The 25,434-nt window shown below is 39.3% G+C and overlaps 1 protein-coding gene across 3 annotated transcripts in view; it reads right to left on the bottom strand.

Annotated features, from left to right (window-relative positions):
• TNIK (TRAF2 and NCK interacting kinase) overlaps positions 1-25,434 on the bottom strand; it is a 402,893-nt gene that overhangs the window by 360,347 nt on the left and 17,112 nt on the right. The gene's annotated exons all lie outside the window — the stretch shown is intronic.

The following is a 25,434-nucleotide window of genomic DNA, read 5'->3' as shown; positions in this document are numbered from 1 at the left end:
CAACCCATCTTATCTTATTAACAACCCCAGACACACTCTGCAACCACCTTCCCTACTGTTTCATCATAGCACTTACCACTACTAGACATTTTACAAATGTTTAATCTATTTATAAATGGTCTTCAGCACTAGAACGTAAGATCTAGGAGGGCAGGGCTTTGTATTGTTCACCACTATATCGTCAGCACTTGAAAAGGTGACTGACAAAAGGAAGCTCCCAGTAAGTACCTACTGAATAAACGAATGCAGCCTATAAATTTCCCTGTTTAAAATCTCTACCTCTTCCAATTGGAAAAGATTTTTATACATGAAGCCAAAAGAACAAAAAAAAATCTCACAACTAAGACAAATGCACAGAAAAATTCGTGCATGGATGGGACACAGAACAAGTGTACAGAACCCCTAGGATTGGAACAGCCATGATTCCAACAACTGTTACAGTAGGTTACATCACTGGACCTAATGCCAATCAGTTGATTTAAAAACAAAAAAAATTAGCTGGGCGCGGTGGCTCAAGCCTGTAACCCCAGCACTTTGGGAGGCAGAGGCGGGCAGATCACCTGAGGTCAGGAGTTCGAAATCAGCCTGGCCAACATGGTGAAACCCTGTCTCTACTAAAAATACAAAAAGTAGCCAGGCGTGGTGGCTCATGTCTGTAATCCCAGCTATTCGGGAAGCTGAGGCAGGAGAATCGCTTGAACCTGGGAGACAGACGTTGAGCCGAGATCACACCACTGCACTCCAGCCTGGGCGACAGAGTGAGACTGTCTTGGAAAAAAAAAAAAAGACAGAAAAGAAAAGAAAAGAAAAGAAAAGAAAAGAAAAGAAAAGAAAAGAAAAGAAAAGAAAAGGAAGAAAGAAAGAAAAAATTAATGACCAACACTCCCCTTCTACCTCCAGCCAAGAGGTCTCTCATTGCCTAAGGCAATTTCATCACATGCCTCAGAGTAAGCGAAAACCGACAGATAAATGTCCTAGGCTATCTTTCTGAGAAGAAGGTCCAAGTTATTTCCTGGATTTTTACAGATATGACAGTAAACTGGCAAGTGAGAGAATAACAACCTGACATCATGTACCCCTAATCTGACACAATTAGAACTACTCAACATCAGCCATGAAATATTCTTGCTAGAAATATGTAATCTGAATGTAATCATGAGGAAATCATTACATATCTGGAATGTAGGGCATTCTACGAGACAACTGGACAGGTCTCTTCAAACATGTTAGTATCAGGAAGAACAAATAAGATGTAGAAGCTCTACTAGATTAAGAAAAAAAGACTCAGTTGGATCCTGGATTGCAGGGGGAAGCTATAAAATCAAAAACTAGGGAAAGTTGAATATGGATGGCATAGTTTACAAAAGCTTCATCAGCTACACCCATTTACTCTACAATATTTAGAGCCAATGTCCAATTTATCACTATTCACCCTTGCAAGTAATCATTAAGCATTTTCCGTATATGTCATGTCCTTCTCCAATTACATACATCTCATCACAGTAATATCTATATCCTGAATTCAGCAGGGCTTAGCCTCCACAGGGCATCTTTAATACTAATTGGAGGAGACAGGCTTTATAAATCCTTATTTAAAAGATGATTATGAAAACTATATTTCCTAGGCCTGTCCTTTACGCTTCTATTATTCTCTCTCTTTCTCTCTCTTGCCAATAAAGTTCTTATTAAATGCTGCTTCAGCCACTAAATTACAAATTCCCTGGTAGTAGAAATGATACCCGGTTAATCTTTGCATTTCTAAGAAGCAAACAATGGCTTACATAGAGTACATAGCTCACAAATGGTTGTTGAATTTTAGAAACTACTATACTTTAATTTAGACCACATAATGACTATTTGCTCCAATTTTTAAATGACCCTGAATATCTCTGTGCTACAAAATATACTGAGGAACTGTACATCTTTCAGATTTTGGAACTTTCATTCAGTTGCCAAGCATTTTACACATTTCATGAAATGTTTAACAATAAAACTACTCTTCACATCTCAAAATAAAATATGTCTTGAAAAACTTATAAAATCAAGATGTTCTTTCTACATATAAAATATTCAATAAGTGACTCAATAAATCAGTAGCATATCTTAACTGAAACAGAAATGCCATTAAGAGCATTTAGTAAGCTATTTTGAATACTCTTATCTATCTCTGATAACAAGGCTTGTTTCACCAAGTAACTTGGCAAATCATCCCAGTATCACCATTTATACACCTCTCCCCTTTCATACTAAATGCATCTTCACTAACCCTCTTCAATGAGAACTTTCACAGTTGCTTATTTCTTTAGAACTTATTGAATGGATTTTGGTATTGTGAAAGGTATTATAACTTATAGTTATTTTAAAAAGCTAAAAATCATTTAACTTTTGACTTTTCATGTCATGTCTAGCTTTTTAAATTTCCTTTTCTTTTCTTTTTTTTTTTTTTTTTTTCTTGAGAGAGAGTCTCGCTCTGTCACCCAGGCTGGAGTGCAGTGGCACGATCTCGGCTCGCTGCAAGTCCCAACTCCCGGGTTCACCTCATTCTCCTGCCTCAGCCTCCCAAGTAGCTGGGACTACAGACGCCCGCCACCATGCCCGGCTAATTTTTTGTATTTTTAGTGGAGACGGGGTTTCACCGTGTTAGTCAGGATGGTCTCGATCTCCTGACCTCGTGATCCGCCCGCCTCAGCCTCCCAAAGTGCTGGGATTACAGGTGTGAGCCACCGCACCTGGCCAAATTTCCATTTCTATTTGTGAATCTTGACGTTTGTAAACCTCCTGGATCATCAGGCTCTGAGACATGCACATTCTACTTTACTGCAATCAGATTGCTCACTGAACTTCAACAATTGTGTTTCCTTCATACCTACTAGCACCCTTTTGTGACAGTCCCCAAGGTCACTACCTCACTGGGACTTCACCCCCTCCTATAATCAAAGGGCTTTGAAAGACAAGCTTTCTCTAACGCCACACGGCATATCCAAAAGAATTACCATGACCTAGTTTTGAACTCCAGATAGACTTCAGCCAGTGGGAAACAATATACGAAGCATCTTTATTTCAGCAACTGAGCCTCATTCCTAAGAACTGCTCCCTGTCTGAGAGGTTACCCCAGTGGAAAACACCGCCTGAGAGAAAAAGAGATTACATGTGTGGTCCTGGTCCAGCCATGACCCAGCTGTACAATCCTGGGAAGTGAGTCAGTCTCTGAACTTTGATTTCCTCATCTTTAAAATTAAACAGTGAGACTAGGTCACCTCTCAATTGCCTTCCAGTTCTAAGATTCTATAATTCCATTGAGTGTTCCTATGTGGAGCAGAAGGGGGAAACATAATTATCAGATTTCAAAAATATGGCATAAACCCTTTGTTAATTCTTCTGTATTCTGCTACCTCTATGTATTGTGAGTACTCTGGCAACTTCCAAAAGGACTTACAAAACCTTAGAGACTAAAACCATATGACCCAGCAATTCTCAGTGACTCCTGAAAAATGAAAATGTATGTACACATAAAAAGTTGTACACAGATGTTCACAGCAGCATTATTCATAATAGCCCAAAGGTAGAAACAACCCAAAAGTCCATCAACTGATGAACAGATAAACAACATTTACAATCTCCACACATTAAAATATTATTTGGTCATTAAAAGGAGTGAAATATTCATACATGCTACTACAAGGATGAACCTTGAAAACATGCTAAATGAAAAAAGTCAGTCACAAGATTATATGATTTCACTCGTATGAAATTTCCAGAACAGAGAAATCTATAGGAACAGAAAGTAGATTAGTGCTTACTTTAGGGTGGCGTGGGGAGAATGAGGGTATGGGAGGTCATAGCCAAATGTCCATCAGTTGATGAATAGATAAACAACATTGGTATATCCATGCAATGGTACTTATTCAGTCACAAAAAAATAATAAACTACTAATACATGGTAGGTATTAGTCTGCTAGAGTTACCCTAACAAAATACCACAGACTGGATGGCTTAAACCACAGAACTTTACTGTCTTACAGCAATCTCAGATCGTGGTCCAGCTAGAAATCCCGGATTGAGGACCAGCAGGGTCGGTTTCTGGTGAGGGTTCTCTTTCTGGCTTGCAGATGGTCACCTTTCCACTGTGTCCCCATATGGCAGAGAGACAGCAAGCTCTTTGGTGTCTCTTCTTATAAGTATATTAATCCTACCAGAGTAGGGCCCAAGCTTTTGATTCTATTTAACCATTATCAGTTCTTCAAAGGGCCCATCTCCAAATACAGTCACACTGAGGGTCAGGGCTTCAACATAGGAATTTACAGGGGATACAAACATTCAGTTTATAACATGTAACGACATGGACAAAACCTGAAAACATTATGGTATGTGAAAGAAGCCAGTCACAAAGCACCATATATTGTATAAATCTACTTAGAGTAAATGTCCATAATGGGAAAATCTATAAAGACAGAAAGTAGATTAGTGATTGTTTAGGGCTGGGATGGGATACAGTTGAAGGGAAATGTGGAATGATGTTTCTTTTGCAGGTGATAAAAATGTTCCAAAATTAACTGTATTGATGGTTGCACAGCTCTGTGAATATACAAAAATCCATTGAATTGAATACTTCAAAGGGATGAATTGTATTCTCCATCACAAGAAAACTGTTTAAAAAATAATAAACAAATAGACAAGGCTCAAGATGATTGCCTAAGGATGAAAAAACAAAGAGCTTTTGAAGGAAGTCCTGGGCTCAGATCCCAGTGCTCCCACTCATTAGCTGCATAACCTTGGGCCGGTCTCTGAACCTCCAGTTCCTTTACTCTGTGAAGTGGGGACAGCATGGCAAGTTCGCAGTTGGTGTGAAAATGAAACAAGGTAATGCACAGTGTCCGACAAGTACTAAGCACTTAATAACTAATGGTCATTGTCGATATTATTAGCATTTCATCAGAAGAATAGCCCATCTGTTTTTTGAACTGAACTGATTTCAAAGCTCAGGCACTGAATTTGACCACAAGTTTTTAGTGGCTACTGCAGAAGTGGAAGCACCCATCTTTCAATTTCCAACAACAGAGTCAGTGCCACTTACCTATAAGCTTGTTATTCTATGAACGTGTTCGTGACTCGAGGAGAGGCATGTCACTAAAACCAAGATGGTTTTTTAGCATAGTTAGTTCCAAGGGAGATATCAATGTCCAAGTGATCAAGATATTTCATGCCCAGAGCTAACAGTCAATATTTGCTGACTGATTGACTTAGCCATGCCTGACTTATGAGGGTTTTTATTTCAACCGACGTTTCATTAAGTGTTGGTAAGACAGGCCCAACTGTCCCTGGGCCTCTGGAGCCTCTTGGGATATGCAGAAGAAACAGAGTTGGTCCCTGCCTACAGGAGTTCGAATTCTAGCATCCAGTCCTAAACTGATTTTTAAGTTTATTTTTACTTTAATTTTACCACTATTCCAGCTTTCCATGTGAATAAACAATAAAACTGCTCAGTACGTGAAGACAAGCAGTAAAAAGGAGTAGCAACACTCAAGGTAGGCCCACCTCTCCAGCACTTGTGAGTCCCAGTCACTCCAAAACCAGTGGAAAGAGCTCTGGGCCAAGAGCTGAGGACATGAGAATTCTATTCCCAACTCTGCCACAGAATAGCCATGAATGCAGGACTCCTCCTTTATCTGTAGAGAATATATGGATGCCTGAAACTAAGAATACTACTGAACCCTATATACACTTTTTTTTCTATACTACATACCTATGGTAAAGTTTAACTTATAAATTAAGCACAATACAAGATTAGTAGCAATAACTAATAATAAAATAGACCAATTATAACAACATGTCAGCATCACTACTCTTGCACTTTGGGGACATTATTAAATAAAATAAGGGTTACTTGAACACAAGCACTGCAAGACTGCAACAGTCCATCCTGGCTAACACGGTGAAACCCCATCTCTACTAAAAACACAAAAAATTAGCCGGGCATGGTGGTGGGTGCCTGTGGTCTCCGCTGCTGGGGAGGCTGAAGCAGGAGAATGGCTTGAACCCAGGAGGCGGAGCTTGCAGTGAGCTGAGATCACACCAGCCTGGGCGACAGAGTGAGACTCCATCTCAAAAAAAAAAAAAAAAAAAAAAAGACTGCAACAGTCAATTTGGTCGATAACCAAGAGAGCTACTAAGTGACTAAAGGGAGGGCAACGTCTATTGTGTGGATACACGAGATAAGGGCCTGATTCATGGCCTGGGCAGACAGAGTGGGACAGCTCGAGATTTCATCATGCTACTCAGAACGATGGATAATTTAAAACTTGCGAACTGTTTATTTCTGGAATTTTCCATTTAATATTTTCAGATCGTGGTTGACTCTGAGTAACTGAAACTGTGGAAAATGAACCCACAGAGAAGGAGGACTACTGTACAAACCCTACCCTTTTGTACTGCTTCCATCACTAAGATATGAAAGGCCAGGTTAGACAGTAAACTAAGTCTATCACCTAGACCAAAAAATGCATATATTAGTTCTACATAAACTAAGTGGCTTTGATAGTTCTAGTTCTCACTGTAATTTAATAAATTGGCACAATATTCTAAACAATATATAGAAACTGCCTTCTGCTGCCTGCACACACACACACACACACACACATACACATGCACATACCCCAGAAAATACAAAGTGAGGTCCCTGAGCCTGAGTGGCAGAACTGACCCTCATTGTGATAAATTCACCCATCTGAAATGAGTCCTCTTGGGAAAAAGCCTACCAGCTTATCATCTAGAATTCACGCCCCTCTTTCCATTGTCCCTTCATGGGCCTGCGTATAAGGGAGCTGTGATCCAACTTGGATACATACTTTCCTTCTGCAGTCATGGTACCACCAGCCCTTTTGGGTGTCGGTGCCTGTGGTTGTACACTATCGTTCTCTGCTATTTAAAATTATATATTCCACCCTTCATAAGATAACATACGAAGATGCTAACCTCGGAGCCAGGCTGGTTTGCTGGATAAAAAGCAGGGACATTGATTCAGGAGACCCAGTTCTGCTCCTGATTAGTTGTGTAATTTTTTTTTTTTTTTTTGAGATGGGAGTCTGGCTCAGTCACCCAGGCTGGAGTGCATTGGCACAATCTCAGTTCGCTGCGACCTCCACCTCCTGGGTTCAAGCGATTCTCCTGCTTTAGCTTCCCGAGTAGCTGGGACTACAGGTGTGTGCCCCCAAGCCTCGTTAATTTTCGTATTTTTAGTAGAGATGGGGTTTCACCATGCTGGCCAGGCTGGTCTCGAACTCCTGGCCTCGTGATCTGCCTGCCTCAGCATCCCAAAGTGCTGAGATTACAGGTGTGACCTACCACGCCCGACTAGTTGTGTAAATGAGACTTGACTTTTCTGTGCTTTGTCTGTAAATAAAAGCAGCAAACAATATTATTGTGACACTGAATTAAATAACACGATGAATACAGAAAGAACTAGCACTGTGTCCACCAATTACAGAACATCCTATAAAGTCAGTTTGACTAAACCACTGGATAGATCCTTTCTCAGGGAAGATTAAGTCTCAGAGAACGTTAACTTTAATGCATTCTCTGGAAATGTTAAGTAAAATATAATATATGTTAATAAAGTAGTAAAAGACATACATAAATAAAATATAAACTCCTTTACACATACTTACACACACCACATGTTTATACATATGCATTCAAACCAAACACACTGTTTACAAATGGCCATTTACTTCTGGGAATTAGTAAGTCCAACTGTAAACATTAAGACAATATTTATATAGTCAAGAAAACCAATTCACTAGCTTCAGTTTTAACTCAATTTATTAATTTTATTTTTAAAACTCTACTTTCTCTAAATGCCTTTTTTGTTTTGTTAATTTTTTTTAAATATTATTAGAACGGAGAAAATAAACTTACTTTTGGAAATCATGCATTCACCAAATACCTACTATGTACCGGAAACTGTGCTATGCACTGAGATACAAAGATGAATACCATGGGACCCCAAGTTAGCCTTGACCCTGCAAGAGTTCATAGTCCAATAAAACTGTGTTAAAAACAAATTTTTCAATCAACCAAACATTCTCTTCATTGATATAAAAGGTTCTCATTAGTGAGTTCTTACTAGTGCTCTAACACTTCCTAGCCCAGTGGCTTTGAACAATGGAAATCTTCAGAACCCTGGGATCTTCATCTGCACAAATGAAAAAGCTAAACTATGCATCCTGTTGCATCCTTTCTCCAGTGAAAATATGTTATTCTAATTGCCATTTTAAGACCAGGTTGAACTTTCCCTTTTTTTAGGAACTTCTATGGCTTAAAATTACAGGTATTTTAGACAATGTGCAAATGAGTCAATGTGTGACATTTTGTCAACATGTGCATAGGTATTCATTGCATAGCTGTATAAATCTGGGCACATGTTACTAAATAGAGGGAATGACTACAATCACCCAAATCATTTAAAACCGAACTCTTTACATTAAAAAAAATCTGAGTTCGCATAAACTGATATGTTGCATTTATGTGCACTCCCATGCAATTCATGCATGATTAGTTTGTGTGTTTTGGAATGAAGAAATGAAATTAATACTTGTTTTTAATATACATGTCCAAATATCAAAAACCACAATTTAAGCAAGCTGCCAAATACTGAAAGACTGGTGTACAAACTAACAATTCTTCTCAGCTAAACATTAGGAATGTTATAAATAATAACATTAGTTCACAGCAACACAAATGCCAACTTTTTTAACACCCCTATGGCTAAATATACAGAAAAGTATACATAATTAGATAGACTATCTACAAATTTATTTACCATGCTACATTTATTACCCATTCCTGCAGAGTATTTACCTTTAACTCTATAAAGCAAACATCCCCATAATAGTTTTTTCCTCTACATTTTAAAAATATTTTACTATGAACAATATGGGTTCTATTTGTCCAAAAAAAGGGAAGAGCTGGGCACGGTGGCTCACACCTGTCATCCTAGCACTTTGGGAAGCTGAGGAGGGCGGAACACTTGAGGTCAGGGGTACAAAACCAGCCTGACCAACATGGTGAAACCCTGTTCCTACTAAAAATATAGAAAAGTTAGCCGGGCATGGTGGCAGGCACCTGTAATTCCAGCTATTTGGGAGACTGAGGCAGGAGAATCCCTTGAACCCGGGAGGTAGAGGTTGCAGTGAGGGGAGATCATGCCACTGCACTCCAGCCTGGGTGACAGAGTGAGACTCTGTCCAAAAAAAAAGGGGGGGGGGAAGAAATGACGGCACCATGCATGTGAAAATACATTCTTTTTAAACATCAAAATCATCTTGCAATGTACACAAAACTATTTTAAACAGGAATGAGTTTTATTCAGGCCTACCTTGCTTCAACTTCCCTCCTTTTTGAACTGGAGCCCCATCCTCTCCAGAGTCTCCAGGGCTTCTCCACTCCTGGGCACCTGTCCATTAGCCCCTTCTCACCACATTCTGCCACTGCCAGCCCTTCTCTGCTTTCCCAGGAAGGCCACACAGCCTCCTGAATTCCAGCCTTAGGTACAGGCCATGGAATTACAACTTATAAAAGAGTGTCCTGGGAGGTCTCACTTAAAAGATGACATGTGAACAAAGACCCAAAAGAGGAGAGAGACCAAGCAGATATTTGAAGAAGACCATTCCTCGGTGAGAGGAGGCCGCAGTCTCCTGGAGGGCTTGAGCTTGAGGAGGGTGTGTGTTTGGTGCTGGGGGTTGGAGGAGCAGGTCAGATTTGGCAGGGCCTTGTAGGTTACTGCAAGGAATTCAATATTTAGTGAATAATAAAAGAGAGGGAGTCCCTCGTGGATTTTGTACAGTGGCATTATCCAACTTAAGCTTTATTAGGATCACTTTAGACACTGGATGAGAACAGACTCAAGGTCAAGGAAGGAGAAGAGAGATCAGTTAGGAGACTTTCAATAATTCAAGAGAAAGTTCATAGTGGCATAGCTGTGAGAAGTAGTTGGATTACGGCTATATTTTTCAAGAAGATAAAGTACCAAAAAGGTTTTATGATGGATCCAATGATCAGTGCAGAGAAAGAGAGGAGTCAAAGTGACTCCCAAGGACTAGGCCCCCAGAAAGCAGAAAAATGGAGCAGCTCTGTACTGAGATCAGGGAGACTGCGGGCTCATACCTTTATCTCTCCCCTACCACTGCTTCCTGCCCAATATGGTCAACCGCCCAAAGGTCTTCCTCACTTTGAGAAAAGAAAGCATGTTAGCTTTCTGCTCTCCTAATCTCTCTTAATGCTTGCCACTAAATTTCCTGAACAATTGCTCTGAATCCAGGGTCTTCACTTCCTCAAGGACTCTGCCCCTGCCCCCACCCCATTCCACTACAGATAACTCTGCTCCCAAAGAACAGCCCCACAGGGCAACCAGCATACTCCAGTCATCCAGCCCAGTAGCTGCAATTCTGTGCTGCAGCATTTGACACTGCCCATTATTACCTCCTTCCTCAAATTCTCTCCATGGTGGGAGATCTAACATCCTGATTTCCACGTGATGGCTGTGATCATTCCTTCCATAGCCTCCTCTTTCTCTTTCATCGTCTCCTCCTTTTTCTTCTCTTCTCTCAAACACAGCATCCTCTGAACTCTGTCCCTTTTCCCCCTGAAGCTACAATGCCAAGACCTTACACTCAGTCTTTCTGACTATTCGTTGGGTCTCTAGCACCCAGTTCAGTGACTGAGACATTGTTAATTGAACAAATAAATGAATTTAGCAATCCATCAAGCGCTGTATTCCTATATTTAGTTTCCACCTGTCTCCCAAGCTCCAGCTTTAGATTCACAACCACGAGCTACACATTCCAGTTAGAAGTCATCCTGCCCTACGAAGCCAAAAGCAAACACTCCATCTTAACCATCCCTCCACAAAGCAAGCTGCATTAACTGCCCTACTTATTTTAAGGGTATCATGATCCCCAAATAAAAACTTTCACCTCTTCAAGCCTAGGATTTCTACAAGAGTCTCCCTCGGCCCTCTACAATTCATTCTACAATGCCACCAGCTTAATTTTCTAAAACACTATTGTGCCCGTGTCACTCATCTAATAAACAATATTTACTGGCTCCACATAGCCTTCAGAAGTTAAGAGAGAAGAAGGGAGAGAGCAAAAGAATATTAGCTAGGGCCTGATTTTGGCTATTTTTATTTTTCTTTTAAATATGTTTTCTACTAGGTATATTTTCCCCTTTGAAATTCTTATATTACCCCACCTCCAGTTCCTTGCCTAGGCAAAGTACAGTACAATTCTTTAACCAGATATTAAAGATCTTCAAAAATCCAGCCTCTATTAGCCTGTTCAATCTTATTGCCTAATACAGCAAGAATCACTTCCTCCTGTCAGATGGTCTTGGCATCCCTCAAACAAGAATTTTACATTCTTACCTCCATATCGCTGCTTACACAGTTCCCTCTCTGGTTGTTCTCTCCTCCATCCCCTCTTCTCTACTCTGTTAATTACCCATCAAGGTCTTGCTCAAATCCCACCTGGCCCCAGAAGCCTTTCACATATATCCTAACCAAGAGTGGTTTGCAGCATTCCTCCCCTGAATACCCTGCAATTTGTCATCCTTACCACTCCTGTGTGGCTCATCACAGTGATTCTCAAAATGTGATCCTGAAAGCAGTAGCATCAGCATCACTTTGTTAAAATCCAAATTTTGGGGACCCATCCCAGACCTACTGATTCAGAATCTCTAGAGGTAGATAGAGCCTACCTCTCTGTAATTTCACAAGCTCCCCAGGTAAAGCTATATGCATGCTAAAGTTTAAAAACTAGTGACATGAAATACTGCCTTACATTGTTTGATCTTGTCAACTAAACAATATGCAAAACACCAAATATGGTATTTAGCATATAGCTATCCCTCAAGAAACTTGAGTTTTGGAATACTGTTTCAAGTAGTTTCATCGCAATATACATCAAGAGAATTTTACCTCTACCCCTAATTTTAAAAAAACAAAAGCAAAAACAAAATGCCGTTATGCTAAACAACAAAAATACTTTGTTTTTTAATGGGAACCAAGAAAATAAGCCCAGGCATAGTGGCTCATACCTGTAATCCCAACACTTTGGGGGGCTGAGGTGAGAGGATCCCTGGAGCCTAGGAGTTTGAGACCAACCTGGGCAACATAGGGAGGCTCTGTCTCTCAAAAAACAAAACAATTAGCCAGGAGTGGTGGTGTGGACTTGCAGTCCCAGCTACTTGTGAGGCTGAGGTGGGAGGACTGCTTGATCCCAGGAATTTGAGGTTGCAATGAACTAAGATTGTGCCACTGCATTTAGCAGTGGTCCACGGAGTGACACCTTGTCTCAAAAAACAGACAAAAGAAAAAGAAAAGAAATTAATATTGTTTTACTCAAGAGCTTGTTTAAAATCATTTAATATTAAATTAATAACAAAAATAAATATTTTTATTTAGTAGTAAACATTTAATATTAAATAGCTTAATCTTACTAATTAGACGAGAATCTTACATTTCCTTTACATTGCAACTTTGGAAATATAGTTGTGAGTTTTCAGTTTACACCTTAATGATGAATATAGGAGAAGATAGCTAAATAAAAATTCCTGCCAAGAGAAGAGTAGACCTTAATTTTAATCAATTTGCATGTTGCAGAAGATAAAAAGTAGAGTCACATTAATTAAACTGAACCAGATATAACATTATGCTTTGAAGAAACCCAGTAATAATGAATTACCCACTCATTTCATAGGTCCATCCTGCTAGTTTTGGCTCTTTAGACACCTATATTTCAGAAAGGTTAAATTAATTAAGCAGAGAATCTTCTTTTGTAAGAACTTTCTATATAGAAAAACAAAGTCTATATAGAAAAATAAAGAACTGTCTTACAAAAGAGCCCAAAATGAAAATATTCTCTCCTGGATAAAAAGGAAAATAATGATTAACATAAAAACGTCTTGGAATAGTATAATATGTTCCATTTATCCCCCATATTAACAAACTTTTTCTTCATGTCTACCGCAAACAGAACACAATGGTAGCTGCTATGGTAGATCTTGACGTATTTTTGTATATTTACCTTCTTTAGAGTTTTATTGCCAAAATGTCTAGGGTTCCATACAAGTACATTCTTTTTAATATAATTTTCTAATAAACAGAAATACTGGAGAGGAATATGCCAAAATATCAGAGATTCTTCTGATAATTCCTCTGAGTGAAGATTTTACATGTTCTTTTTACTCTGTATTTACTGTTTTTGTAATATTCCATTTTTTTAATGAGCCCATATTAACTTTTAAAATCTAAAAATAATTTTAGGAACATATTTTTGTTTTATGTATGCATTAGTACAATTACTTATTTCTACACTTAGGAGGATACTGCTTTTGTGCCTTTTTTTCATATATTATTTTGTTTAATCCACACAACAACCCTATAAAATTGGTAAAATCACTATTCCCATTTTACATACAGGAAAACTGAGTCACAGAGAAATTTAGTACATTCTACACAGAATTCAAACACATGAAGATTGACATTAGAGTTTGCTCAAGTCACCCACAAAAAGGCTGCCACCCAGGCTGGCAACTTACATCCTGCCTTTTGGCAAACCCCAAGACTAGTTCATTCTCTTTTTGAGAATGCGTAAACAGAAACACAACAATAAGCCTGTGTGACACTGGGAAATGATTGATTTTCCTTATTTTGTATTGTATCCTGACAACTCAGAAGAAAATATGCAAAGCGTAACATATAAAAATTTTAGTATGCGTTTTTAATAGTGTTTCCAAACCAAAAGAACTCTAAGAGAAGATGGCCTCCTTAAGACAAGAGACAATAGCCAAAAGAGAAGAAAAGATTGAAATGAGGACACAAATGAAAAGAAAGAATACAAGGAAGCCTAAGATGCAAGAGGAAAGCTGGAGGCAATACAGAACATAATCGACTTGTGGAAAATAATACCCATGCTGTGACAGACAAACATGATCACAACCAGATGCAATTTCAAAAGACAAATACAAAAATAAATACGGAAAAGGTGATAGAGAGGGAACATACAGCACAGAGATCCAAACTAAGCAGGAAGAAATTCAATAGTAAGGAACAGTACCAAAAATAAAAATAATAAAGATAAAAAGATAAATATTCACATGTGGACAAAAACCTGCTCCCAGGAGCAAAACTACAGTGAGTACTAAGCAAAATAACTGAAAATAAACCCTATATGACCAAAAAAGTAATTTCCATTATTTTTCCAAACTCACAGGACTAACCAGACAGAAAATCAGGTTAACTACAAAGTCATAGACATCAAATTAGCCCTAAACCTCTCTTTCACAATACTAAACACCATTAACCTATGACCCATCTATAGTTTGGTAGGAAAAGTTTACGATAAAATAATTGTATTCCCAGACAAATTATTGTTCATTTAACAAAGGCAAAAGAAAAATTTTAAGCAATGTGAAACCTCATAAAACACTGCACGTGTATAACATTCTCACAAAAAACTATTCAAAGTACACATTCCAGTTAAGTGAATAAAACATCAAAATAAAGAACTCAATATAATAGGAGTAGGAAATGCCTAATTTCGTGTAATGACCAATTTAATGCAAAACACTAAAAGCATCCTTGAAGAACAATGAGTTGTACTTAATATCATCACATTTTAATTTAAAACTTAAAAAAGAAGCATATAATATTAAACTGATATCAGATAAAATAATGTATTTTTAATCTATAGCATCAAATTGAATTAACAAACACTGGAAGGATTAGACCAGGATAGGGGAAAAAAAGTTTAACTTGACTCTTTTTTATGCAATGGGGACATTAAAGGATTCCTTTTTAAATTAATTTGCATAATTAGAGAACTCCAGGTTTAAGTATATATTCAAATTGGAATTTTGAAAACAATCTATATAGAAAAACAAAGAAAACACTAAAGAAAGTAGAATAAATAAAATTAGAAGAGCTCAAACATATCATTTATGGCTGTAAAACCAAACGGTTTAAACTCTTCCTTTAAAAGAAACCTCTTATACTGGGTTCAAAAAGTGAATCTTACTGTATATGCTGCTTTCAAGTGATACAGCAAAAACAAATCAAGACAAATTATAGAAATAAAAGGAAAATCATACATAATTGAGCAAATACAAAGTAAAACAAACAAAACATCTTATGAAACCAGATGTAATTCCTAGGAAAAGTCATTACCTGAAACAGAGTGTTTGTATTAATAAAAATCATAATCTACTACGTATAAGTGTTAAAACTTTTATGCAGCAAATATTGCATCACAGACACAGAGCGCACACACACACACACACAGACATACACACATGCGCGCGCACACGAGCGCAACAAAAACACAAATTATACCAGCAGATTAAAAAACTATTCTTATCTGATATTTCCAAATAAAATTTAAAATAATTTTGTCAGATCCTAAAACAAATTCCTGCTTGATATTTTTATTGAAATTCCATATTAATATGGGAATAATATTACTAAATTTTCCTATTCAGCAACCTGGGATATTTTTGCATTAATTCAGGCTTTTAGTATGTCCCTTGTTAGGTTTTAATTTTTTCTTCATATAAGTCCTGCAGATTTCTTATTAAATTTATTTCTAGATATTTTACACTTATTGTTATTAAGAGTATCTTTTCTCTTTTCTTTTTCCTTTTTTTTTTTTTTTTTTTTTTTTTTTTTGAGACAGAGTGAGACTCTGTCTCCCAGGCTGGAGTGCAGGAGCATGAGCTCAGCTCGCTGCAAACTTCACCTCCTGGGTTCAAATGATTCTTGTACCTCAGCCTCCTTAGTAGCTGGGATTATAGGTGCCCGGCTAATTATTTTGTATTTTTAGTAGAGGCAGGGTTTTGCCATATTGGCCAGGCTGGTCTCGAACTCCTGACCTCGGGTGATCTGCCTGCCTTGGCTTCCCAAAGTGCTGGGATTACAGGTGTGAGTCACCAGGCCCGGTCAAGGGTATCTTTTTTCAGATATATTTTGTAATTCATTGTTTTCCTTGGCTAATAAAAGTACTATTGATTTGGGCATATTTATTTTGTATCCAGCCACAATGCTGAATTGTTATTGTTCTAATATATTTTTAGTTGATTCTCTACGTTTTTGAGGTATCATCTGTAAATGATGACAAGGTCGTCCCTGTCATCTTGTAATTCTGTATTTATTTATTTATTCTTTTTGTTTTTTTTTGAGGCAAGGTCTTGCTCTGTTGCCCTGACTGGAATACAGTGGCACCATCATAGCTCACTGCAGCCTCAAACTCCTGGGCTCAGGCAATCTTCCTGCCTCAGCCTTCTAAGAAGCTAAGACTACAGGTGCATACCACTACATCTGGCTAATTTTTTAAAATTGTTTTTAGGTACAGGGTCTTGCTATGTTGCCCAGGCTGGTCTTGAACTCCTGGCCTCAAGCCATCCTCCCACCTTGGACTCCCAAAACATGGAATTACAGGCATGAGCCACTGTGCCTGGCCCTCATCCTCTTATAATTCTTGTTTCTTTTATGTCTTGCCTTTATTCAATGGCTAACATTTCCATTACATTATATATTATTATTGGTTATTATCTGATTCCTGACACCTTGATATCATCCCTCACTTTAAAAAGAACATGCACTAATTAAGATGTTTGCAACTGCAAGTAAAATAAAAACACACAACTGAGAGTGGTTTAAACAATGTGGAAATTGTATTATCTACATAATATGAAGTCTCGAGTCAGGCCAGTTCCAGAGTTGATTAATTCAGATGCCCAATAATGTAGGGACCTGATATGTTTTTTCTGTGATTCTCCTGGCTTTCCCCTCATGGTTGCCAGATGGCTGGAGGAAATCTAAGTATCACAGTCTTTAGATAATATCCAAGTCCAGGATAGGGAAAATATATTTTTACAAATTTACTTGTAAAAGAAAGGAAAGCCTTCCCAGGAACCTCCGGTAAGGCTTCCTCTGGCCTTCTTATTGGACAAATTGTGTTGCATGACTCGTTTAAGGCAATCATCAACGAAAAGAATGGAATCCCAATGACTGGCTTAATCTATTCCACCTCCCCACTGCTGGGGAAGTGGAGGTCAACTTCCTCTGAGAACGTGGAAGGGTAAACACCAGAATATATCCAGAGCTCTGTGGGCAAGAAAAAGGATGGGGATGACTGACGGGCAGGGAACCAACAGTGTGCACCACAGAGAGTCTTCTGGTGTGTAAAGGATAGGTATGGGGATGACTATTGGTTTTAGACACATTACCAAGTTAAGAAAGAGTGTCCTTAATCCTAGTCTATTAAAAATAGTTTTTGTTTTTTTTTTAATAAAAAAATAACTGCTAAATTTTATCCCATACCTTTTTGACATCCATTGAAATGATTCCATAGTTAATGTCCTTTGGTCTACTAATATGTCGCATTAATAGACTTCCTAAGACAGAAATAAGGGGGCTTAAATAGCATTTTCTGTGTTTTCAGTTCCATACTGTTAATTAGCAATTTTTAGGTTTTTTCATACAAAGCAGGAAACACACATTATTGCTTATTAATAAATAATACTTCATATATAAAATGTTTCCAGATCCTAAGCCAGAAAAATTGAAGAGGGAGAAATGAATCAGAGGGTGACAGGCAAGACAGACAGACTCAACAACTCAGACATGAAGTGATATGGCTTGTTCTGGGGTGGGGGCAGTAGGGCAGGACAGCATGGAAGGAACACAAAGCTTACTTCTACAGACACAACACATGCAGACTTAATCTACATCAATATTTTACATCAATGGCATTCTCACCATAGCATTGGGAATCACTGAGAATTGCTTTAAGTTATTTTCAGGTCCATGAAACTCCCACTTCTGACCTTCCCTCAATCTGGTCCACTTCCCTCCATCTTCCCCACTCCTACACACCTAGCCATCTACCCTGGTGCTCTTACTGACAATACTCTTTATCTGTTTTTACATCTGTGTTTACCACTACACTTTGAACTTCTTGGAGGCAGAACCTAATAACTTGTAAACCTACATATACCTAGTTGCTTGCACTGCACCAGATTCAGGGTAGGCTCTCAAATTGTTTGCAAGAGTGATGCTGATGTTGAACGTATTGAACATTTATTGCATATCTGCAATATGGCAGGCACTGTCATAAATACTTAACATAAAATAGGTCTTTTTAATTCCAGCAATAGCCCTATGTGTACTATTATTGTTATCTCCATGTCACAGGTGTAGAAAAGCGTAGGGATTTTACATAACTTGTCACAAGCTACAAAGCTAGTAAGCTATAGCACCAAGATTCAAATCCAGAGAGTCCAACCCCTGATGTAATCGTAAGTCATTTTCCTTCCTGTGACTCTGAAAACAAATGAGATAAGCCAGAAGCTCACAAATGAGCCCAAATTATTTCATGGTCACCTTTTATACAAGTTACTCTCTGAGGTGCCAAAAATATTCTGGCTAAATGCTCTGCCAAGGTGTCATCTGGGGAATCCTAACCAGACACTAGAGGCTATCATCACTCATTTACATGCCTTGATTTTCAAAAGACTGAGAACAGGTTGAAGATTTGAACATTTCAGCACAAATCTGCATCAAACAGACAGTTTATCTACCTTGCCATCCTCATCCCTGACCTCACACAGAGCCGGTGCATTTGCCCCCTTGGGTCATTTGACCAGGCTGTCAAGAACTTTAACACCCCTCAAAAAGAATGAAATCAAGCACAGCAGCATCTGTGCCAGTTCCTCTCTTTTTTTTATTACTGCCCCAAAGCCTATAAAAGCTTGGAACCTATTAATTCTTTCTTTATAGCTGGAATGTCTACTCATTATTACCTGAGAAAGGAAGAGTCAATTTAATACACTTGATTTCAAAGTTTCTCTCCAGTGAAGTCATAGTTCATTGCAGTCATAGCAGTTGATTACTGTAAAGTGCAACAGTCTGCATTTGTAAAGGAAAAAAGCACCCAAGCTTAGTAGGAGGTACCCAGTAGAGGACATGGGAGACATCAGGATAGCATTTGCTGCTGAACTGCATTTTGCAAACCTGACCACCCCTTCCACTTTGCTGTGCTCCAGGAATGCCATTTAACTGTCGTGGGCCTTATCCCCCTTATATTTATAGGATAACCACAAGAGCCAGTGAGCCCTCACTAAAGCTAATCAGTATTTAGAAGCTAAAAATGAAACGAAGAAACAGACAAATGCCAGCATAGGCAGTCAGAGGAGGCTTTTACCCTGTGCCTCCAAGACCTATGTCTAAACTAATACATGCAAGTGCTTCTGGGATTTATGGCTGCATGATGTATTCAAACCCTGTAGCCTCTGAAGAACCGCTCGTCCTCTCCTTCCATGTTAGACTGGACCAGGCAGAGGCAGGCCCTTCCCCATCAACAGTCAGGGAGGTGAGAGTAAATCTGCCACCATGTTGATTCCATCATTCCCAACTCCTATCAGGTAACTGAAATCCACCTATCATCTGTCACCCACACCAAGGCCATGTTTGAACTTCATTTGATGCCCTGTGTTAGAAAGAATATTTCTTGGCCGGGAGCTCCTGTAATTCCAGCACTTTGGGAGGCCGAGGTGGGCAGATCACGAGGTCAGGAGATTGAGACCATCCTGGCTAACACAGTGAAACCCCGTCTCCATTAAAAATACAAAAAATAAGCCGGGCGTGGTGGCTGGCGCCTGTAGTCCCAGTTACTCGGGGAGGCTGAGGCCGAGAATGGCGTGAACCCGGGAGGCGGAGCTTGCAGTGAGTGGAGATGGCACCACTGCACTCCAGCCTGGGAGACAGAGCAAGACTCCGTCTCAAAAAAAAAAAAAAAAAAAAAAAAAAAGAGTCTTTCTTGCTCACATGCTTCTTAAAAGCAAAATTAGATGGCTCCAGATGACTTAAACAGAAATCTGAGTGCCTAAAATGTGCCACTAATAACAGGTGCTGAGGAAATCCGGGGAGTTGATAACCAGCTAATCAGCTAGTTAGCTAGCTACGCCATGAGGCAGCAAAATGTCTTTTCCCACACTTTCCTGTTAGACACTGGGGAAGCTGCCTCACAGGCAGTGCCTTTCAGAGTCCATAGAACAGACATGGGAATATAACTACTGCACCTGCACAGTGACTTGTCTCCAATAAAAATTCACCTGTATCTCATTTACTGAGCCTGTACTTATAAAGAGGTTTATAGTCTGTTGTCTTAATGAACCACTTTAAAGTCTAAAGGGGAGATAGAAGAGTAATGAGTAGAGGCCATTTCACCATCTCAGGGCCTTCTCAGTTTCTTCCCCTTGCAGTTCATAGCACCTAGGGGGTTTCTAACAATGCCAGCATTAAGACCCACAGCTGCTAGGACACAGGTCTTTCCTTTTCCCAGGGGTCCTGCACTTTGTTAAGGTCTGGTTTCCCAGAATCACAATCCCTCCTCTTAAAGGCTAAAAACACATGAAATTGTATTTTCACAATTGCATAGCAGTTCCCTGTCCATTCAGTGATAGTGGGGATACAGGATCCAAATAGGATGACTCCCAGAAGACATGTCCCAGTGAATTACGTGTTAGGCACACTGCAGAACGCAAATGCAAACAAGTCACTTGAGAAAGTGTCTTAAGTTCCTGCCCTTAAGAGGCTTATAATTTAAATAAACCAATGGCTTATGGACACATCATTCTAAAGCAAAACAGAGATGCAGGTGATAAAAAGTGTGAACAGAGCAAGATGGAAAAACAAAAGTAGAGATTAATGTTAACCAGGGGATCTAGATGATGAACTAACCCTCACTGATACGTTTTTCATAAGAAAGGGTCATAGTAACAGGGGTTTTGTGGCTCAATCGGGTTAACAAAAGGGAGAGTATATGGGTTTCCAGCCCTGTCCAACCACCACTTGTGGTGGGATCAGAATTTGGGCTTCACACTCCAGGTTCAATCCCAGCCTCATTCCAACCCTGTCAAGCACATTTCTAATAAAAGTTTCAGAGTCCTATGTCCCTCCAAAATTAGAAGTACACTTCCCCAGAAAGCAAACAGTAGTTCTACCATTAGAAAAGTATTCCCACTATTTATTTATAAAATGGGAAGTAGCAATAGCACAATGCATACATTTCATGTTTTAAAATCGGACCAGCCGGGCACGGTGGCTCACGCTTACAATCCCAGCACTTTGGGAGGCCAAGGCGGCAGATCACGAGGTCAGGAGCTCGAGACCATCTGGCTAACAAGGTGAAACCCTGTCTCTACTAAAAATTCAAAAAATTATCCAGGTGTGGTAGGCTGAGGCTGAGGCAGGAGAATGGCGTGAACCCGGGAGGCGGAGCTTGCAGTGAGCTGAGATCACGCCACTGCAACACAGCCTGGGCCACAGAGAGAGACTCCATCTCAAAAAAAAAAAAAAAAAAAAAAAAAAAAAAAAAAAAAAAAAAAAAAAAGAAAAGAAAAAAAAATCGGACCAAACTAGGTTCAAAAACAGGCTCCATCATTTTCAATAAATCACTTAACCTAAGCCTCACTTTCCACATCTATGAAATTAGAATAGTATATATCACAAGATATGGCTGCATTAACAAGACCAGACTTTTATTTAAAAAATTAACCCAGTGCTTGACACATGGCCAGTGGTCACAAAGTATATTAGCTATTAATATTGGTATTAAATTTTATTCTTTCTCCTCTCCCACTGCTTCAATCGACTAGCCTAAATGTGTGTGTGTGTGTGTGTGTGTGTGTGTGTGTGTGTATTACTATTATTATTATATAAATCATGCTCCGGATCAGTGTCAGGTATGTTGGTGTGACCTGAGACTCAGTATCCTAGCCCCATTTAAGTGTAGATCTTGGAACTGCAAAGCTTAGGACCAAATCCTGGACCACAAATTCCTCACTGAAAGTCCTGCCCTAATCAAGGCCAGCATGTGCCACTGGCATGTGCCACCCACCCACCTGGCCCTCACTCCACACCTGGTACACGCAGCCCTCAGAAGCTCAGCATGTGCTCAGTCTCCACTGGTTTCATGAACATTCTACTCTTGTCTCCCAGCTGCTCCAAGGGAAGGGCCATACTCTCCCCATTACTCAATCTCACTGTGGCACATGGTAGAAGCCTGCACAGTTTTCCTGTACATAATATGACAGTGTCCATGATTTTTCTCTCCCTCTCTTTTTATGGTATCCAAGACCATGCTAGGCTGGGCGAATGACCACAATGATTATTGGAGCTGAGCCTCCACCCAGTTCTGCAGACTCTTAAGCCGTCTTCCTTTCTCCACATTTCCTAGAGGGTGTTCTCAAGGCCGTGGTGGCTACTGCAGTTTCCAGCAACTCATTCCTCCTTGATTACTGCCCCTTTCCTTCCCTCACTGTCATAGTAATGGTGAGTAACAGTAACAGTAAACATAGGAATATTTTTCTACTCTATTCTAATTTTTTTCAAAATCTGATTGGAACCCATTAAACTCACTCCACAACTCATTACAATTTGAAAAACACCTGGTATCTGTGATTCCCGGAAGATAAGATGCTAAAAGGAGCTCTGATCATTTGAGAAAAGGAATTCCTCAACTTTGTGGGAACAAAAGAGCCGAGCTCTAGGGGTGACAGTGGAGGAAATAAAGTGTATGGAAGGGGAGTGGGGTGGTAGTTACTGATACTGTAGAAAAGTAGGGAATGGTTAGATCACAGAAGGTCTTGCTAAGTGAAGGGGTTTAGCCTATGCTGTAAGTCTTGGGCAGGCATTCATTTCATTAATAAATGGATACTAGGATACACAAAACATAGCTTGCCTTTGTGGACATTACATTCTCTTCTGCAGGAAGAGGATGTGGAGGGAGACAACCAAATAATTTGTTAACAAATGACACATTATGATAGGGGCTTGGGAAGAGTTTCAGGCAGCAGGAACAGCATGCATAACAGCACAGAGGTGAGAAAAGCATGGAACATTAAGAAAACAGAAAGAGTTAGTAAGGAAAGGTTTTAGACAGGAATAGCTCTCCCAGTGCTGGCTCCAAAGTCCTTTCTCTACAGGAGGAAAGTTATTTGAGCTACCTTATCTTGAGGGGAATTATTATCATTATGTTTGTAAAACATGACAAGTCCTTCAGAATAAAGAATGACACGAAAATACATAGAAAGCAGAAGATAGGATCAGAGAACCCATCTATCTCTCCAGGTGTTGAAGAGTTGGCCTTCCTGGAAATATCACAGAGACCTGACTAGGAAATTTGCCTTCACGGTGTGTGGAGCTGGTCAACTATGAAGCAGTGTCTCAGGCATATTATACTTTAACACCTTTATTGAGGTACTTACATACCATAAAATTCACTCGGGTTACCACCATCCAATACTGAAAGATTTTTATCACCCAAAAAGATCCCTCAGGCCCATTTGCAGTCACTCCCTGTTTTCCTCTCCACCCTAGCCAACTAGTAATCTACTTTACTAGTAATCTACTTTCTGTCTCTGTAGATTTGTGTTTTCTGGACATTTCATATATATGGAATCATACAATATGCAATCTTTGTGTCTGGCTTCTTTCACTCAGCATAACATTTTGAGGTTCATGCATGCTGCAGCCTGATTCAGTACTTCATTCATTTTTATTGCCTAATAGTATTCTATTGTATGGAAACTTCACACTTTGTTTAGCTATCCATCAGTTGATAGGTATTTGGGTGGTTTCCATTTCTGGGCCATTATGAATAATGCTCCTTATGAACATTCCTGTTCAAGTTTCTGTGTGGACGTATGTTTGCATTTCTCTTGGGTACATATGCAGAAGCGGAATTGCTAGGTCGTGTAGTAAGTTTAACTTTTCAGAAATAGCCAAACTGTTTCCCAAAGTGGCTGAGTTATTTCATAGACCCACCGGCAATGTATGAGAGTTCCAGTTTCTGAACATTCTTAGGTTTATTTTCAAACTCAGATTTACCTGTATGGTGGATGAAGCATCCCCCGGATAAAGGTTTGACTTATAGTCTGCGAAGTGCAGAGTTTACATGATCTCATAACTTATTTACATTCCAAGTTTCACTTAAATGGATTTAAAAAATTACGAGAGCTGTCCGTTTGAAATCACGGTTGAAATAATTCAGTATAAAAATGCGATACTAAACAACCAAGTAAATCTAATGATCATAGAAATTTTAACCAAAATATTTGTCAAAGGGGAGTTATTAAGGAACCATGCAACTCAAATAAAAATGTTCCTTGCACACTAAACAAAGTCTTCACAGGGACAAAATCCTGACTGTGAATCCTGCAAACCAGCAGCAACTTATAGAAGGCAGCAGCCACGTGGAGGAAACAGGAAAGAAGGTCAGGGGATTATTTTTTTAAAATCTGATGCAACTTGCATTGTATCAAGTGATGAGATACAAGATACCTTGCTTCCAGAAAAGAAAAGAAACAGACCTGGCTTCAAAGGGACAGAGAACTTAATGTCCAGGCTGCTTTGAATACCCCCAGGTATCCTTTGCAAAAACATACACACTAATTAAAGGGGTTGGGGGACTGAACTGGCAAGAGCTTTGGTTCAGAGACCACAGAGGAACACCCAGCCTTCAAATGCCTTCAATAGACTCAATCTAGAAAGCAAACCCTGTATCTGGGGCTCAGATCTCTGTATCTCTCTAAGATTTTATTTTAAGTATCAGACATATTTCACTGAATGTCTATGATTGTCTGTCTTCACAGAGAGGCTTCCTCCTGAGGAGGGACTCTTTTTGTTTCTAGCCATGAGGACCTACAATAATTATCCACTGGCCCTTTTTCTGGTGCAGTCAGTTCCATGGAGGTTTAGGTACCCAGCTGGTCAGGTTCCAGCAGATTTCCATGAGAATTTTCAGTCACTCAAAGAAAACAAAGGAATAACTAAGATTGGGTTACCATGATTTTAAAGAAATACTGCTCCTCTTCCCCTTCCCCCTCCCCAAAAATGTGTAAACTTCTCTATTTCACACTTTTACATCTGTTCTTCTCCCAAAATAAAAGCTGTTTATATTCAAGAAATGATGGCTACAATACCAGCACAAGTTACATCTCTAAAATACTCCCAGAGAGAATATACATATTGTTCAGACCACAGAGTGTCTGTGCAACGATCCTTCCCTGAATAGCATCTGGGTATTGGCTCTAGAAAGCACTACAGTGCTTTATTTGTTTATTTGTTTGCATGGAAAGAAAACTGAGTACTCTCTAACTGGTGCTAGAGCTACCAATTTAAAGAAGACAGAAGAAGCAGAGGCCTCTTAGGAAGAGCAAACGCTTAGCTTTGACTCTATCAACCATTCCAGAGTAAGACACCAGCAACAGAACCACTGGGTTCCACTGCTACTCAGAATCTTGGTGCTCTGAAAGTCTTGGAGTCGACTGAAAAATCGCAGTGCTCCCAAACTCAAAGGACCCTTTCAGCCACGCAAACTG

The sequence above is a fragment of the Rhinopithecus roxellana genome, chromosome 1, assembly GCF_007565055.1.
Source record: "Rhinopithecus roxellana isolate Shanxi Qingling chromosome 1, ASM756505v1, whole genome shotgun sequence".
Lineage (NCBI taxonomy): Eukaryota > Metazoa > Chordata > Mammalia > Primates > Cercopithecidae > Rhinopithecus > Rhinopithecus roxellana.
Note: the sequence above shows the minus strand (reverse complement) of the source record. Positions and strands in the feature narration are given on the sequence as shown.